General features: G+C 54.8%; 1 long non-coding RNA gene across 3 annotated transcripts; it reads left to right on the top strand.

Moving 5' to 3' along the window:
• Positions 1-248: 248 nt before the first annotated feature.
• LOC110150491 (uncharacterized) lies at positions 249-13,780 on the top strand. Of its 3 annotated transcripts, XR_002317745.2 has the most exons (7): positions 249-1,000; positions 1,217-1,954; positions 2,182-2,360; positions 4,003-4,672; positions 4,892-9,454; positions 11,032-11,237; positions 12,028-13,780. It is a non-coding gene; the product is annotated as an uncharacterized lncRNA (long non-coding RNA). The 3 variants fall into 3 exon arrangements; XR_011491731.1 differs by having other exon boundaries at positions 4,003-9,454; XR_002317744.2 differs by lacking the exon at positions 11,032-11,237 and having other exon boundaries at positions 4,003-9,454.
• The last annotated feature ends 2,980 nt before the right edge of the window (positions 13,781-16,760 follow it).

Raw genomic sequence — 16,760 nt, 5'->3', positions numbered from 1 at the left:
CTATTGGCCACCGCGCTGCACCATTGTTACGTCACCGGCCGGCGGGCGGGGCACCCGGGGGGACCCGCGGAAAAGTTGGGAGAAACTTGCGGGCCCGTGGGGGGCGGGGCCGCGATGGGAGCGAGCGGGGCGGGGCTCCCGGAAACCCGAGTCGCCGGCAGAGAAGGGCTCCGGGCTCCAGGCGGGGGCGCCACCCACGCCGGCAGGGCCCCCCCGGCCTGCGGTGCCTCCGCTCAGCGAGTCGGCGCTCGCACTGAGGCGCCCGGGCTCCGCCGAGCGGGACTGTCCTCGGCACCCCACCAGACGCCTTCCACGTCCCCTTTGCACGGACCCTCTGCGACCTTGGGGATGACCTCCGGGACTGTTTTCCCGGGACCGCACGTGGAGGGAGCGGGGAGAAGGAGCTGTGACCCCTAAGGGTCCGGGCATCTGGAGCCCCTGCTCCAGGCTGACTTTCCCAGGGAATGGATGGTGAACCGGATGCAGACAATCACTTATCAGTGCCGGTGCACCAATCGCTGTGCTAAACACGCTTGATTTCATTCCATTTTCACAGCCAGTGGCGGTGGGAATTATGACCCTTGATTGACCAACCATGAAATCGGGTCTCACAGGGAGGTGACCTCCGTATGTTGCTGTTGTCCAGTTGCTCAGTCTTGTCCGACTCTTTGCGACCCCGTGGACTGCGGCCCTCCGGGCTTCCCTGTCCTTCACCATCTCCCGGAGTTTGTTCAAACTCAAGTCCATCGAGTCAGTGATGCCATCCAACCATCTCTTCCTCTGTCGTCCCCTTCTCCTGCCTTCAATCTTTCCCAGCATCAGTCTTTTCTATTGAGTTGGCTCTTCGCATCAGGTGACCAAAGCATTAGAGCTTCATCTTCAGCATTGGTCCTTCAAGTGAGGAGCACACAAAAGGGAAGCTGGACACTTGTGTTTCTTTTCTTCAGACATTTATGGTTGAAGGTGCCCTGGCAGACCGGCCTTTCTACAAGTAGCACACGTATGCCCAAGATCCCACCAGATCCTGCCACCTACCTTAGTGCAACATGGCCCTGCAGGCCCTACCATGCCTTGGGGGTGGGGGTGGGGGTGGGGGTGGGGGGGGTGCGGGGATCCATGATCAGCACCATAGTGCATGCCTGCTCAGTCATGTCTGACTCTCTGTGGCCCCATGGACCGTAGCCCACCAGGCTCTCCTGTCTATGGAATTTTCCAGGCAAGAATACTGCAGTGAGGTGCCGTTTCCCACTCCAAGGGATCTTCCCAACCCAGGGATCGAACCTGTGTCTTTTGCATCTCCTGCATTGACAGGTGGATTCTCTACCACTGGCGCCACCTGGGCAGCCATGACCAGCACCAGATGTACAGAGATGGTCATGGACCAAGGTTGGGGGTCCAGGGGACACTGGGCTGGGAGTCCAGGCTCCACCTCTGCCCCGCTTCACCTTTCATTGTGTCCTCCCCTCTTTAGGTCTCAGTCCTACATTTTCTCTCAGCTGTCCCGTTCCTGATGTTTCTGACTGGGGACAAGGCAAATGGAAATTCTGGGGTTGATGTTTGGCCTTTCATAGCCCGCAGGCCCTGGGAGACAATCGAATGGGGTGGTGTCCCAAGTGAGCTCCCTGTGGTTCAAGACGCCAACCACACGGCTGCCAGTGCCTGTCTACTCCTCAAGGGCCAGAGGCGAGACCTCACACCGTCTCCGCGGCTACCAGTGGACAGAGGGTGAGGGGCAGCGCCTGGAGGTGCCTGCCGTGCAGCTGGCCTCTGGGCAGCTGTCTCTCCACCCCCCGCCCTCTTGGCCCTCCGCTTCGACTTGCCCTCCCCACTGCTTGCTGCTGGCTTTCCCAAAGGGAAAGAGCCTTTCTGAAGGCCTCTCTCAACATCAAGTCTGGCCCTGTTGCTCCACTACTTAGAAGCTGCCCTTAGAAATGGACTTAGCCAGAAAGAGCAGGTGAGGCAGAGGAAAGGTGTTCCTGGTCAGGACTCAAACTGGGGGCAAAGGTCTGGACCGTGGCCGAGGGCGGTTGCCGAGGGCAGTGGGAGGGAAGCCTAAGGCCTTGAAGGCCAGGATGAGGAGCTGGGGTTTGTCCTGAGGACATGCAGGCGGAGGGGGTGGATTATTTTAGGTATAAATAATAGTATTAATAACTTTTCAATGCCTGGGAACCCGTGACCCAGGTTAGGAACGAACCCGTGGGGACGTCTGAAGGCCGGTGTGCCCGTCTGGCGGCCCAGCCCGGCGCTGGCGCTCCCCGCAGCGGTGGCGGACCTTGAAACCTTCTCCGTAGGCTCCGTCAGCTCCCAGCCTCGACAGGCTGCCCTTCTCTCCCAGGTCACTTTCGGGCTCGCCCTCTGGGGTACGTGCTGCTCTGGGTCCCGCGCCATCCCTGAGGAGGAACCTTCTACTGGCGAGAGCTGCCTGTGCCCAGCACGGGTGTGGGGCCCCGGAGCTACTGTGAACGCCCTCCCCGCGCCTCCGTGGGGCTGTGACGGCTGCGAGCCGTCCAGGGTGGCCGTGGGGGCAGGTGCGACCTGCCCTCTGGGGCTGTGGACGGGGCTGGGAACAGAGCTTCCCCGGGAGGGCAGATGGGCTCGGTGGGCAGTGAAGGGGCTGGGGGTGGGGAGCGGGCGCAAGCCAGGACAGAGGGCTCAGTTTCCACAGACTAAGGGGGGACCTGAGGGTGGGCAGACGGCCTTCTAAATATGGCTTTGACCTTTGACCCTGTCATGCTCCCACTCGGACCTGACCCGAGACACACTCCCCTCTCTTCTGGGAGAGCTCGTCTCACCTGCCAGCAGGTGTCCACGTGCGCCCAGGTCCAGAGGGACCCAAGGGTCAGTGCGAGGACTGGGGGAGCAGGGGCTCTGAGCGGGGGCCCGGCGGGGGCCGGGGGTCTTTTCTCAGGCCCCTCTGGCTTCAGGGAGCCAACCCCAGGGGCAGAGGGTAGAAGCCCCAGTAGCCGACTGGCCTGGGAAGGGGTGGCTGGGGTCAGCGGCAGGGAGCTCACAGGGGAGAAGCAGAAGCAGTGAATTGTGTGCACGTGGGTCAACCGGGCTGGGTCTGAGAGGGAGAGAACAGTCTAGAATGCCTCCCAGTCAGGCTGAGCCTGTGGAAGGGTGGGGAGGAGCAGGGGGTGGGGGTGGGGTCCCTGAAGACGCCTGTCAGCCACTTTGGGGCTTCATGGCAAGGGGAAGTGGAGGGAGAAGCCCTGGCCGGTGATAGACAGAGAGAAGGTACTGGAAGCCTGACACGGGAGGGAAGGTTGGGAGGCCAGGCTTGACATGCAGCGCACGAGGTAGGGAGAGGATGCAGGCGGAGCCAGGAGCGGGGAGAGGCCCTCGGGCCGGAGGGCCCGGGCACCCTGTGGAGGAGGGGGTGGTCACCTGGGACAAGTGCTACCGGAGGGTCAGGAGGGCTTGGCTACTGGAGGTCATGGTGCCCCTTCCAGAAGGTCACGGGCGGCCGGAGAAGCCTGCGGACAGGAGAGTGCAGGAAGGGCTGGGAAAGATGTGTAGGAGCAGAGGAAAAGGGGGGGGGGGGAGGTGAACGGGGCTAAAGAATGCAAGAGACGGGAATTCCCTGGCAGTCCAGCGTTCAGACTCAGCGTTTTCACTCAGTGGGCCCAGTTCCCATCCCTAGTAGGGGAACCATGATCCCACAAGTCTCATGGTTTGGCAAAAAAATTAATAAAAAAGAATGAAAGAGTGAAAATTGAATACATACGTGTGTGCACATACGGACACATGTGCACTGTGGTCATGGCTGTCTGTGCTGTGTGCTCATGTGAGCAGGACAGTGATGGGCCAAAACACTGATGCAGGAAAGACCTGTGGAGCCAGGACCTTCGGGCCCTCAGGGACGGCCAGCAGGCGTGGAGGGGAGGCCCCGGCCTCCAGCATGGACCCCTCTTCCTGGGTGGCATAGGGTTGGGCGTGGGTGCCAATGAGAGCACAAGGACAGGTGAGTCAGAAGTCTGCTTGGATGGTTTCTGTTTCCAGGGTCGTCTGCTGAGAGTGACAAGGGGTACAGGGTAGGCCTTGAGAGGAGTTCATTGACCACACGGAGATCCTCCCTGACCTGAGTCTCGGCTGCCGCCAGCAAGGCTGGCCCGTGGCATCAGAGCAGAGGGCATGTGGCAGGTGGCCTAGGCCTGGGAGCATAGTTCGGGGTGCACACTGCACAGGGAATGGGTGGCAGAGAGCCTCCTGGGGGAGGTTGGTGCCAAATGAACTGGCCTCTAGTCACTGCTCACCAGCTGTATATAACCGCACCTGTCTGAGTGCCAGTCACTTACCTGTGAAATGAGTCTGGTGGATTTTTGGATCTCAAAAGGAAGGTGTTCCAGGGGCAGACTTGGCCACGGCCAGTATGGGAAGTGGCCAGAATCAGGGAAGAGGCTGGGAACGTCCCTCCCACCCCCACCTCACCTGGGCCCTGCGCTTCCACTTTTGAGCTGGACCGGGCCAAAGCCCACCTGGCCTCCAAGGGTCTGTATTCAGAATGAATGAGGAGCTCCTGCAGCCAATTAGAAGGACTAACCCAGGAAGATGGGCGACAGGTACGAATAGGCAATTCACAGGTTGGCCGGTAAACTCCTGAAGATAATCAGCTCTAATAATTCTCCTAACGGCAAAAACTAGGAGACGGAAAACAGCCTGTGCCGACAAGGTCAGGAGTCAGGCCCCCACTCACGCGGGAGGCTGGGTGGGGCCCACCGGCGGGGAAAACACTCGTGATGTTGGGTCCAGCAGTACCTTTTGTGGGTATCTTACTCCAGATGAATACTGGCCCGAGTGCCAGGTTCCATGTATGATGCTCACTGCTATGGTTTTTGTTCACGCTTAACTCTTTACAGTTTTATGAGAGAATTCAACCTTAATTTTATAGGCAGACCTCAGAGATACTGCAGGCTCCGTTCCGGACACCACGATAAAGCAAGTATTGCAATAAAAGGAGACACAAAAATATTTTGGCTTCCCCAGGCATGTGAACATTACATTCACACTACAGCAAAGTTTACTAACTGTGTAATAGTCATATGTCTAAAAAAACCATGTTCAGTTCAGTTGCTCATGTCGGACGCTTTGCAACCCCATGGACTGCGGCATGCCAAGCTTCCCTGTCCATCACCAACTCCCGGAGCTTGCTCAAACTCATGTCCGTCGAGTCGGTTGATGCCATTCACTCATCCTCTGTCGTTCCCTTCTCCTCCCGCCTTCAGTCTTTCCCAGCATCGGGGCCTTTTCCAATGAGTCAGCTCTTTGCATCAGGTGGCCAAAGTATTGGAGTTTCAGCTTCAGCATCTGTCCTTCCAATGAATATTCAGGACTGATTTCCTTTAGGATTGACTGGTTTGATCTCCTTGCAGTCCAAGGGACTCTCAAGAGTCTTCTCCAACACCATAGTTCGGAAGCCTCAGTTCTTCAGCGCTCAGCTTTCTTTATAGTCCAAGTCTCACATCCATACATGACTACTGGAAAAACCATAGATGGTTTGGACTAGATGGACCTTTGTCTGTAAAAGAATGTGTCTGATCTTTAATATGCTGTCTAGGTTGGTCATAGCGTTTCTTCCAAGGAGCAAGCGTCTTTTAATTTCATGGCTGCAGTCACCATCTGCAGCGATTTTGGAGCCCAAGAAAATAAAGTCTCTTGCTGTTTTTAAGCAAGAGACTTGGTTTCCTCATCTATTTGCCATGAAGTGATGGGATCAGATGCCATGATCTTTGTTTTCTGAATGTTGAGCTTTAAGCCAGCTTTTTCACTCTCCACTTTCACTTTCATCAAGAGGCTATTTAGTTCCTCTTCGCTTTTTGCCATACGGGTGGTGTCATCTGTATATCTGAGGTTATTGATATTTTTCCTAGCAATCTTGATTCCAGCTTGTGCTTCAGCCAGCCTGGCGTTTCTCATGATGTACTCTGAATAAAAGTTAAATAAGCTGAGTGACAGTGTACAGCCTTGACCAAGTGCTCCTTTCCCGATTTGGAACCAGTCTGTAGTTCCAAGTCTGGTTTGAACTATTGCTTCTTGACCTGCATACAGATTTCTCAGGAGGCAGATAAGGTGGTCTGGTATCCCCATCTCTTTAAAAAAAAGCAAGGTACATACCTTAATTAAAAAACTACTTCATTGTGGGGCTTCCCTGGTGGTCTAGTGGCTGAGACCCCACGCTCCCGAGGTAGGAGGCTGGGGTTCGGTCCCTGGTGGGGGAACTAGATCCCACATGCCGCAGCTAAGGGTTTTCTTGGCGCAGCTGAAGACCCTTGTGCTGCAGTTAAGACCTGATACCGTCAAAGAATAAATCAATTTATGAAAAAAAGATACTTCATTGCTAAAAATGACAAGTGTTATCTTGGCTTCGGTGAGTTGTAGTGGGAGCATAACTGATGACGGAAATCACAACAAATATAAATGAGAAAGTTGGAAGTATTGCGAGAATTACCAGAATGTGATATAGAGACACAAAGGGAGGAAATGCAGTTGGGAAATGGTGCCAGTAGACTCGCTCGGCGTGGGGTAGCCACCAGCCTGAGAGATACGCAGTGTCTGTGAAGCACCGGGAAGCGCAGTGCACTAAAGTGAGGTCTGCCTTGGAAGACAATGCGGGCTAACTACCAAATATACCATCACTGTTGCGGGGTTTTTCTCTGTATTTTTTTAAATTATGAAAATATGATACTGCTGTGTTTTTAATAATAAAGAACTGGAAATGTCCTCGGTGACCGTCCGAGGGGAGCACAAAATAATCGTGGGGCCTTTTCCCAGCTGGAAGGCTTGCATCCTCCCCCACGCCCGGGGCCCTGCTGGCTCTCAGAGGGGACCTTGTGTAGGCCTGCAGCCTAGGGCACACCTCCCTCACACCCCCCCATGCCCCCCACCACTGTGAGACACTCTTGATAGCATCTCTGGGTCCATGGGGGATCCTTGGAGACAGCCGTGCCTGAGGACTCCGGCTCTCTCATTAAGTGAGCCAGCTGGATTTTTATTTTTTAATTTACTATTTAATTACTAAATATTTTATCTAATATTTATATTAAAATATAAGTCTCTTATTTAGTATTTTATTTAATATTTAAATCATTTAGTTTTAGGATTAGGCCAACTGGAGACAGGGCTTTGTCACTTGAAAAAGCCCTGACTCAGAGTATTTGCTCAGGACAGTCCCTGTCATCTCAGCGCAATTGTAATAGTGTTCCCCTTGTATTAAAAAGCAGAGCCATCACTTGCTGACAAAGGTCCATATAGTCAAAGCTATGGTTTTTCCAGTAGTCAGGTATGGATGTGAGAGTTGGACCATAAAGAAGGCTGAGCACGGAAGAACTGATGCTTTTGAACTGTGGTGTTGCAGAAGCCTCTTTTTTTTCCCTTTCATTTATTTTTATTAGTCGGAGGCTAATTACTTTACAATATGGTAGTGGTTTTTGCCATACATTGACATGAATCAGCCATGGATTTACATGTGTTCCCCATCCTGATCCCCCCCTCCCACTCCCCTCCCCATCCCATCCCTCTGGGTTGGAGAAGACTCTTGACAGTCCCTTGGACTGCAAGGAGATCCAATGAGTCCATCCTAAAGGAAATCAACCCTGAATATTCATTGGAAGGACTGATGCTGAAGCTGAAGCTCTAATACATTGGTCACCTGATGTGAAGAGCCAGCTCATTGGAAAAGACCCTGATGCTGGGAAAGACTGAGGGCAGGAGAAGAAGGGGATGACAGAGGATGAGATGGTTGGATGGCATCACGGACTCAATGGACATCAGTTTGAGTAAGCTCTGGGAGATGGTGAAGGACAGGGCAGCCTGATGTGCTGCAGTCCATGGGGTCCTAAAGAATCGGACACAACTGAACAACACTCTCAACAGGTCCTTGTTTAAATTTTTTTTCCTTCGAAGCTTGCAGGATCTAGTTCCCTGATCAGGGATTCAACCTGTGCCCTCTACAGTGGAAGGGCAGAGTCCTAACCACTGGACCGCCAGGGAGATTCCTGACTGGCTCCAGTTCAGGACAGAAATCTACAGCTGCCCGTGACTCATGCTCATCCCAGGTATTAATATCAAGCAGCCGCAGCCTCCTATAAAGAGGCCGAGTCTCCCCATCTGTCGGTGGGGATCAGAGAGCTGTCCTTGAGAAGTTACGGCTTTCTGTCAGGACTCCGCTGTGCTGGGCACGGAGCTGCCCTCAATAACTGAGTTCCTAGGATTAATTTTCAACATTTCAGCATAAAAATGTTAAAAGGAAAAGCATATATATATATGTGTTTTGGTTTTGGTCACACTCTGTGGCAAGCAGGATCTTCGTTCCCTGACCAGGGATCAAAGGCCCCTGGTGCTGGGAACACAGAGTCTTAACCCCTGGACCCCCAGGAAAGTCCCTCATGATGTTTGCAAAATACTGGAAGCCACACAACGATGTGTGGGTTGCGGGGCCTCCTGGAGAGAAGGTCAGGGAGGAGGAGGAAGGAACTCTTCATTCCCTGCACCTTCTCTGTGGTTTGAGTCATTCACATATTCAAATATTATTTGTGTAGTTAAGGCAAGTTTTTAAAGAGGCAGGTCCTGTGGGCGAAAAGCTGTCTCATGGATCTGCGCAGTGAGGAAGGCTGCACCGTCAGCCCACTTTCCAGGTAGGGAACCGAGCTCAGAGAAGAGATGGGGCTCTGCCCACGGAGTTGGAGCAGAGAGGCCTCATCCCGGTCTGGGAAGGGAAGGCTCTGCTTTTGTGAATTCCCAAGCCTTGGTGAAAGCTGACACAAGTTCTGCTAGAAACCTCTGCCTCTCACAGGATGGCACGGGCCTTGGATGCAGGTGGGGGTGGTGGGGAGCCCCTTCATCCCTGGCCAGGGGACTTGGATGGTCAGCCAGCTCTTCTGAGCAGCTTAACTGGGTAATTCAACTGACAAGCCCCTGGAGCCTGCTCTGAGGACCAGAGGTGAGTGGGCAGGAGAGGCTTCCTGGAGGAGGAGGCCACGTGAGACGCAGAGGAGTCAGCAGCACCCATCACATCACGCCCAGGACTCTGTGCAAGCACCCTGCCCCCCTCCTCGCCACTCCTTCCCCCCTCCCAGGGCCAGGTTGCCCCGGCCCCTCCAGGCTACAGCTTCAGCCTCAGCCTCCTTCCGTCCGAGGGGACCCTGTCAAAACAAGTCAACTCAGCCCTTCTGCTGGGAGCCCTCCCTGCTCAAATGTGCCGCCCACCTGCCTGGAAAACCCCTGCTCTGCCTCAAGGCCAGTTCTTCAGTTGCTCAGTCGTGTCTGACTCTTTGTGACCCATGGACTGCAACACGCCAGGCTTCCCTGTCCTGCACTAACTCCAGGAGTTTGCTCAGACTCATGCCCACTGAGTCAGTGATGCCACCCAACATCTCAGTCCTCAAGGCCGAACCCCTTCACATTCCAGGAGAACCTTGGCCTTCAGGCCCCAGAAGTCCGAAGGGACTCACTTCAGGTGAGTCCTGGCTAAAGAAGTGGGCCTTGCCCATCTAGCCTATCACCTACAGTGTCCTGCAGTCTTAGGGGTTTCTTCTCTGTCGGCTCATAGGGTGGGGCCTGCCTGTCCCGGGGGAGGGTAGTAGGTGCCCCATAAATGTGGGTGACTAAGTGCAGAAGGAGTTGATCAGGGTGGGGCTGGGGCGGGCTAGGAAGTGTGGGAGCAGGCTGGGTGGGAGCCCGGCAAGGCCCAGTCACCCCGTGGGAGAGCAGGCCGGCCCCTGAAGGGGCTGATTCACTCCTGCTGCACCAGGGTCCTGGACACCAGGGAGCCCTGGGCGCGAGGGGACCCAGCCGGGGCCCAGCCCAGGCTGGCAGGAGCCCACAGAACTCGGACCTGGCTCCTCCTGGGGGAGGCCAGCTGGCAGAGCAGGACGCAGGGCGTGGGCTTGCTGTGTCCGAGAGCCTCCCAGCGCAGAGGGGCTGGACTCCCGCCTGGCTGTGCCTTTAAGCCCAGGCTGCCCCCTGAGGCCAGTGAGCATCCAGAGGGGCTTCCGCCAGGCCTCAGCTGCTCTGGGGTGGGGGGGGATGCCCCCACTTCGACCTCCGGCTTTGTTTTCCACGTCCCCTTGGGTAAATAGTTGTGGTCGGCAGTGAAGTGAGTCAGCAGGGGAAACTGAGGCCTGGCCCTGGCCATTCAGCTCAGCCAGCCGCGCACAGGAGCCTCCGCCTTCCCAAGCCCCCAGGCGGTCGGGGTCTGGATGCCGCGTCCTCACTATCACTTTCTCGGGAGACACCAGGGGAGGCAGCACCAATGGCGCCAATGGAGGGGGGCGGGCATGAGCGTCAACTAGGTTTACAGGACTCGTCAGGTCCGGCGCTTGGGGAGGGGGTCCCCTTATCGGATCCCGCTGTGCAGCCACAGGGGGGCGGCGGGGGGCGGGGGGTGGGGGGTGGGGGCGGCCACGCCCTGACTCAGTTTCCCGGTCCGCTCAATCCGGGACGCGGCGTCCGGTCCCACCGCGCGGCACGGGCCGACACCGCCACCTGGCGGCCCCGCGCGTCAGCGCAGCCCGCCGGCCGTCTCCGGGCCCCGCGAGGGAGCCGGGCGCCTCGGTCACCGGAGGACGGGCGTCATCTGAGCGCCCTTGCCCCGCGTCGGGGTCCACGAACAGCGCCCGCCCCCCCGCCCTCCACTCGCCCTGCGGCCGCCACCGACCCCTTCCCATTCTGGGTCCGTCTCTGCCGTGACAAGCGTGCCCATCTTATGCCTGTGGCCACTCGGCCGCCCCCTCGGGGCCCTCGAACCCCGCTTTCCTTTCCCCGTGCGCGGTCACCCAGGGTGAGCGGCAACCCCCCTTTCCTAGTGCGCGAGGCCACTGCCCCGAGAGGCCACTGCGAAAGTGGCGGGGGCCGAAGTGGCGCCCCTCCCTGCGTTACCCATCCAGGCACCTCCCCTCCTGGGGTGCCCCCCTCCAGGGAGGCCTCGGACCCCAGCAGGGCGCAGGGTGGGGAGGGCAGCAAGGCCTCTAGCCCAACAGAGGCCCCGGTGCCCCGCCTCGCCCCAGCCCTCCGCAAAGGCCTCCCCTCCCCCAGGGAACAGAACTTCCCGCCAGCTGTTGCCTCTCCCGGAATGCAGTCCACCCAGCTGAGCCCGCCTGGGCAAGCGGTCTAACTGCCCTCACCAGGGCAGAGTTCAGCCTACCTCGGGCCCATCTTACAGGATGCTGGCGCTGAGATCAGAGTGTCCGGAGAAGCAGGCCCCAAGGTGCCTGCCTGGGAGGTGGCCTGGTGGAAAACAGGTTGGTTGTGGCCCCCTGCTGTGCCACCCACCCCATGGCACCTGCCCCAAGCCTGTCTCCTGCTCCTACACCAGGGGACAATGGACAGCTCATGCCTGGCAGAGCCCTCGGAGGGTCTACTGTGGTCTGGAGGGGAGGCTCAGGGATCCCCCCGGGGACCGCTTCTCACTCTGCCACCCCTTCTCCAATGGGGAGCTGAGGCCCTGCAGAGGCAGGGAGGGCCTTGTCAGTTGGCACAAGGGCCTGAGCTTTCCGGATGACCCCTGTGGAAGGAGCATGGAACGGGGCTGCGAGGAGACAGGTCAGTAAGGCCTGGGAGGGACTTCTCTCCAAGGACCGGGAGGGCTGGGCAAGCTGGCCAACTCCAAGAGCAGTGAACAGGAAGGGGGCGGAAGTGTTGGAGGGGCGAGTGAGCTGCAGTTAGTTTGCCAATAAGCCCTGAGAGACCGAAGAGTCTTCCACACGTGTATTGGTCATCTACTGCCGTGTAAGAAACACCCCCCACATCGGTGGCTTGAAACAGTGATTGCTTATTTCTCACCATCCTCTGGGTTGACTGGACGGTTCTTCATATTTAGCTGGCTGAGATCATTTATGCAGCTGCAATTAGCTGGGGGCTCCAAGGGGGTGAAACGTCCAAGGTGGCTTTATCCACACAGCTGCAGTTGATGTTAACTGTCAACTTGGCAGTCGAATAAATACATATTTTTTAAATAATAAAATATACAGAAGGATATTGCATAGGTTATATGCAAATACTGTGTCACTTATTATTTATTTTTGGCTGCAGCGCATGACCTGTGGAAACTTAGTTTCCTGACCAGAGACTGAACCTGGGCTCAGGCAGTGAAAGCTCCGAGTTCTAGCCACTGGACTGCCAGGGCCACCGTGTACCAGGGACTTGAGCACCCTCGGATATTGGCATTTGCAGAGGTCCTGGCACCAGCCCCTGCGCTTTGCCCTCCTCTACTTGGCCTCTACACAAGGCTAACTTGGGCTTCTTCACAGCATGGCAGCTGCATTCCACTGAGACAAGCTTCAGTATGCAAGAGCTCATCAAACCTCTACTTCCATCACATTTGCTAGTATTTCATTGGCCAGGATAAGTGACATGACCGAGCCCAGAGTCAGCGTGGAATGTGACTTCCCCAGGACATGAATACCAGGAAGCATGAGCCATTGTGGGCCACCAACTTTACAGTTTACTGAGTGGGAAAGGAAGGAAGACAGACAAGAGACAGGAGAGCTTCGGGGGTCAGAATAACCAAGGAGGCCTCCTGAAGCAGGAAGGGCTTGGCTAAAGAGGGCTGGGAGCTCTGTTCTCCACCCTCAACCCCATCCCACCCCCACCCCGCTCCATCCTGGGGCCCATGGAGGCTGGAGGATAACCATCCAGTGAGTAAAGATACAAACTGGGAAAACATCTGGAGATGCATGCTCTGTGGACAATGAAAATAGAATGATGTAATAGGGTGACTGGATGTGGGGTTGGGGCACCTGCTTTAGATAAGGTGGTCAGGGAAGGCTTCTCAGAAGAGGTGACAATTAGGCTGAGTTCAGACCAACAAAAGGAGCCAGGCCTGGGGAGTGCAGGGGAAATGAATCGCAGGCTAAAGCACCAGCCCTGAGATGGGAATGAGCTTGCCGCATTTGAGGATTAGCAGACTGATCAGGGTGGCAAGAGAGGTGGGCAAGGGGGCAGGGTGGGTACAGTCGGATCATGCTGAGTCTTCTGTGTGCTGTGTCATGCTTAGTCGTTTAGTCGTATCCAACTCTTTGCGACCCCCTGGACTGTAGCCCCCCAGGTTCCTCTGTCCATGGGATTCTCCAGGCAAGAACACTGGAGTTGGTTCCATTTCCTTCTCCAGGGAATCTTTCCGACCCAGGGATCTCACCCACATCTCATACCTCTCTTGCATTGACAAGCAGATTCTTTACCACGATTCGCCTGGGAAGCCCCTGTTGAGTCTTAAAGGCCTGGACACTGAGGTTGCATTTTCTCCAAGGGCAGCACAGTGTCTCCCAAGGAACAACGTGACCCAACCCAAGTCAGGGCTCAGCGTCTCCACGGTAGGTGCTCAGTGCTACTACGGAGCAGCTACTGTCTGCCAGGCACTGTTCCAGGCACTTGGGACTCACTGGTGATCAAAACAGAGAACCGCCCCTGCCCTTGTGGAGTGTGGTTTGATATGGGATTTAAAAAAAAAATCACTGCTGGAACTTCCCTAGCAGTTCAGTCATTACAATCCATGCTTCCTGTGCAGAGGGGTTTGATACCTGATCAGGGAACTAAGATCCCACAAGCCATGAAGTGCAGCCAAAAGATTAAAAAAAAAAAATTAAAATCATCACTGAAATGGAACAAAAGGAGGTGGCTGAGTGCGAGGAGAGAAAACTGAGGAGATGGAACTGTCAGGTCTAGGAAGCAGGAGTGAAGGGTAAGAAGATAAATTCAAGAATGAGCTTGGGAGATCATGATCTTGGGTTAGACAAAGATGTCTCAGCTTTTTTCCCTATAAAACAAATAAAAAGATTTTGATAAATTGGTGGTTGTTGTTCGTTGTTGTTCAGTCGCTCAGTCGTGTCCGACTCTTTGCAACCCCATAGACTGCAGCCCGCCACACTTCCCTGTCCTTCACCATCTCCCGGAGTTTGCTCAAACTCACGGCCATTGAGTCAGTGATGCCATCCAGCCATCTCATCCTCTGTCATCCACTTTCTCCTCAATCTTTCCCAGCATCAGGGTCTTTTCCAATGAGTTGGCTTTTCACATCAGGTGGCCTAAGTATTGGAGCTTCAGTTTCAGTATCAGTCCTTCTAGTGAATATTCAGGATTGATTTCCTTTATGATTGCTGTCCAAGGGACTCTCAAGAATCTTCTTCAGCACCACAGTTCAAAAGCATCAATTCTTCGGTGCTCAGCCTTCTTTATGGTCCAGCTCTGACTACTGGAAAAACCAACTTTGACTAGACTGTCGGGACAGTGATGTCTCTGCTTTTTAATACGCTGTCTAGGTTTGTCATAACTTTTCTTCCAAGGAGCAAACGTCTTTTAATTTCATGGCTGCAGTCACTGTCCACAATGATTTTGGAGCCCGAGAAAATGAAATCTGTCCTGTTTCCATTTTTCCCTGTCTATTTGCCATGAAGTGATGGGACCAGATGCCATTTGATCTTAGTTTTTTGGATGTTGAGTTTTAAGCCAACTTTTTCACTCTCCTCTTTCACCCCTTCCCTGGAGAAGGACACGGCAACCTATTCCAGTATTCTTGCCTGGAGAATCCCATGGACAGAGGAGTCTGGCGGGCTATGGTCCAAGGGATCGCAAAGAGTGAGCCACGACTGAGCCACTATCACTCATCACTCTGTCACCTTCACCGAGAGCCTCTTTAGTTCCTCTCCCCTTTCTGCCATTAGAGTGGCACCACCTGCATATCTGAGGTTGTTGGTATTCCTCCTGACAATCTTGATTCTTGAAATCATGAAAATGAAAAAGATGCACCATATCAACTCTTGACAAGGAAGTGGAGTAGCTGGAACTCTCATCCGTTGGGAGTGGGGTGCAGCCACCTTGGAAACCTTTGGCAGTTTCTGGATGACCCAGCAATTTCACTCCCAGGTATATATCCAAGAGAAATGAAAATATATGTTCCCACAAAGACTTGTACATTCACAGCGTCATTGTTCATCACAGTCCAAAGATGGGAGCATATGTCCACAAGCCATTAACTGGCAAGTAGATTAATAAATTGTGGTCTGTCCACATAACAGGAAATTATTCACCAATAAAAAGGGACAAACTCTGGACTTTCCTGGTGGCTCAATGGTGAAGAATCCACCTGCCAATGCAGGAGACAAGACTTCAGTCTGTGATCCAGGAAGATGCCACCTGCTGCAGAGTAACTAAGCTGGTGCACCTCAGTTATTACGCCTGCGCTCTGGAGCCCAGGAGTCGCAACTACTGAGCCCACACGCAGCGTCTACTGAACCCCACACACCTAGAGCCAGGGCTCCTAGAGCTCGGCGCTAAAAAAAGCCACCGCAAGGAGAAGGCCGCTCTCCGCAAGTAGAGAAAAAGGGCCTTCCAGCAGTGAAGACCCAGCACAGCCAAAGATAAACATTTATTTAATTAAAAAAAATTTTTTAAAGGAACAAAGTCTGATACATGCCACAACAAGGAGGAACCTCAAAAATACGATGCTAAGTAAAAGAAATCAGACACTCCAATGGTCAACAAGAATATGCTGCACACTTAAAGTTGCATTAGGAGGATAGATCTTTTCACAATAAAATACAACTTAAACAAAAGAAAATCTTAGAAGGAATCCCTAAATAGCTTGGGGCTTCCCTGCTGGCTTAGATGATAAAGAATTCACCTGCAGTGTGGGAGACCTGGTTTTGATCCCCATGGATGGAGGAGCCTGGTGGGTTACCGTCCATGAGGTTGAAAAGAGTCAGACACAACTGAGTGACTAAGCACATCACACACACACACACACAAAGAAACCAAACACAAAAGAGTACATATTGTATGGTTCCATTTTAGCAGTGCACAGAAAAAGCAAGTATATAGGTAGCAGGTCAATGCTTGCTGAGGGCTGGGGTGGGAGCAGGGATTAACTGCAAAGAGGTGCTAGGAACATGGGTGGGGAGGGGGCTGGAATGACCTAGAACTAGACTGTAGTGGTGGCTGCACCATTCTATAAACGTGCTGAAGATCACTGGGTTGTGCCCTTCCAACTTGGGAAGCTTCATGGCACAAAAGCGGTACAACAAAGCTCTGAGAAGGAGAAAGAAACCAGGGCTAGGCCTTCAGCGCGGGTGGGGCTCAGCTGAGAGCACACCCTGCTGGAATTGGCCCCAGCCTTCCGGGTTTCAGATCCCAGACCCGCGGGGGCCTGTGCAGGGTCGTGGCTCCCTGGGTGCCACCCTTGCCCCTTAGGCCAGGAACCCCAGTAGGGTAGGAGCCCAGATGATGAGGGATCCCTTCTAAGCTGTTTACAGAAAACCCGCCGTGAGTGAATGAGGCCTGCTGTGAATGATCAAGGCTCCAAACCAGCAGATGTCACCCCCCAAGTCTGAATCCTCCTAACCTGGGGAAATCAGTTTCCTCCCAGTAAGGAGCTCCAGCCCCAGGGGAGGCCCTGCCCAGCTGCACAGGTGAAGCAGCAATTAGGGAGGCTTCTCTGTTGGGGTGGGGGCCTGCTTGTCAGTTAGGAGTAGGGGGGCAGAGGAGAGGGGAGTGAGGGAAGGAGGGTGGGGGAGAGGAGGGGGGGAGGAGGGCGGAGGAGGGGGGAGTAGCCGCCGGACAGACACAGGTCACCTTCCAGAACATCGGCTTTACTCAGGCATTTGGGGTGAGAAGTGGAGAATGGAGTAAATGCATAAAACCGAAGTCTTGTCACTGAAGCACCCCCGCGTTACAGGGACAGAGCGCGGAACCTCCACGGCACTTGGTTTCGGGAACTAAGGGGTTCTGTGCCAGCAGCCCCCGTCTGAGCCCACTGGCCCCCACACCTAAGG

Source organism: Odocoileus virginianus, chromosome 16, assembly GCF_023699985.2.
Source record: "Odocoileus virginianus isolate 20LAN1187 ecotype Illinois chromosome 16, Ovbor_1.2, whole genome shotgun sequence".
In the NCBI taxonomy this organism is placed as follows: domain Eukaryota; kingdom Metazoa; phylum Chordata; class Mammalia; order Artiodactyla; family Cervidae; genus Odocoileus; species Odocoileus virginianus.
This window is presented reverse-complemented; position numbering and strand designations above follow the sequence as displayed.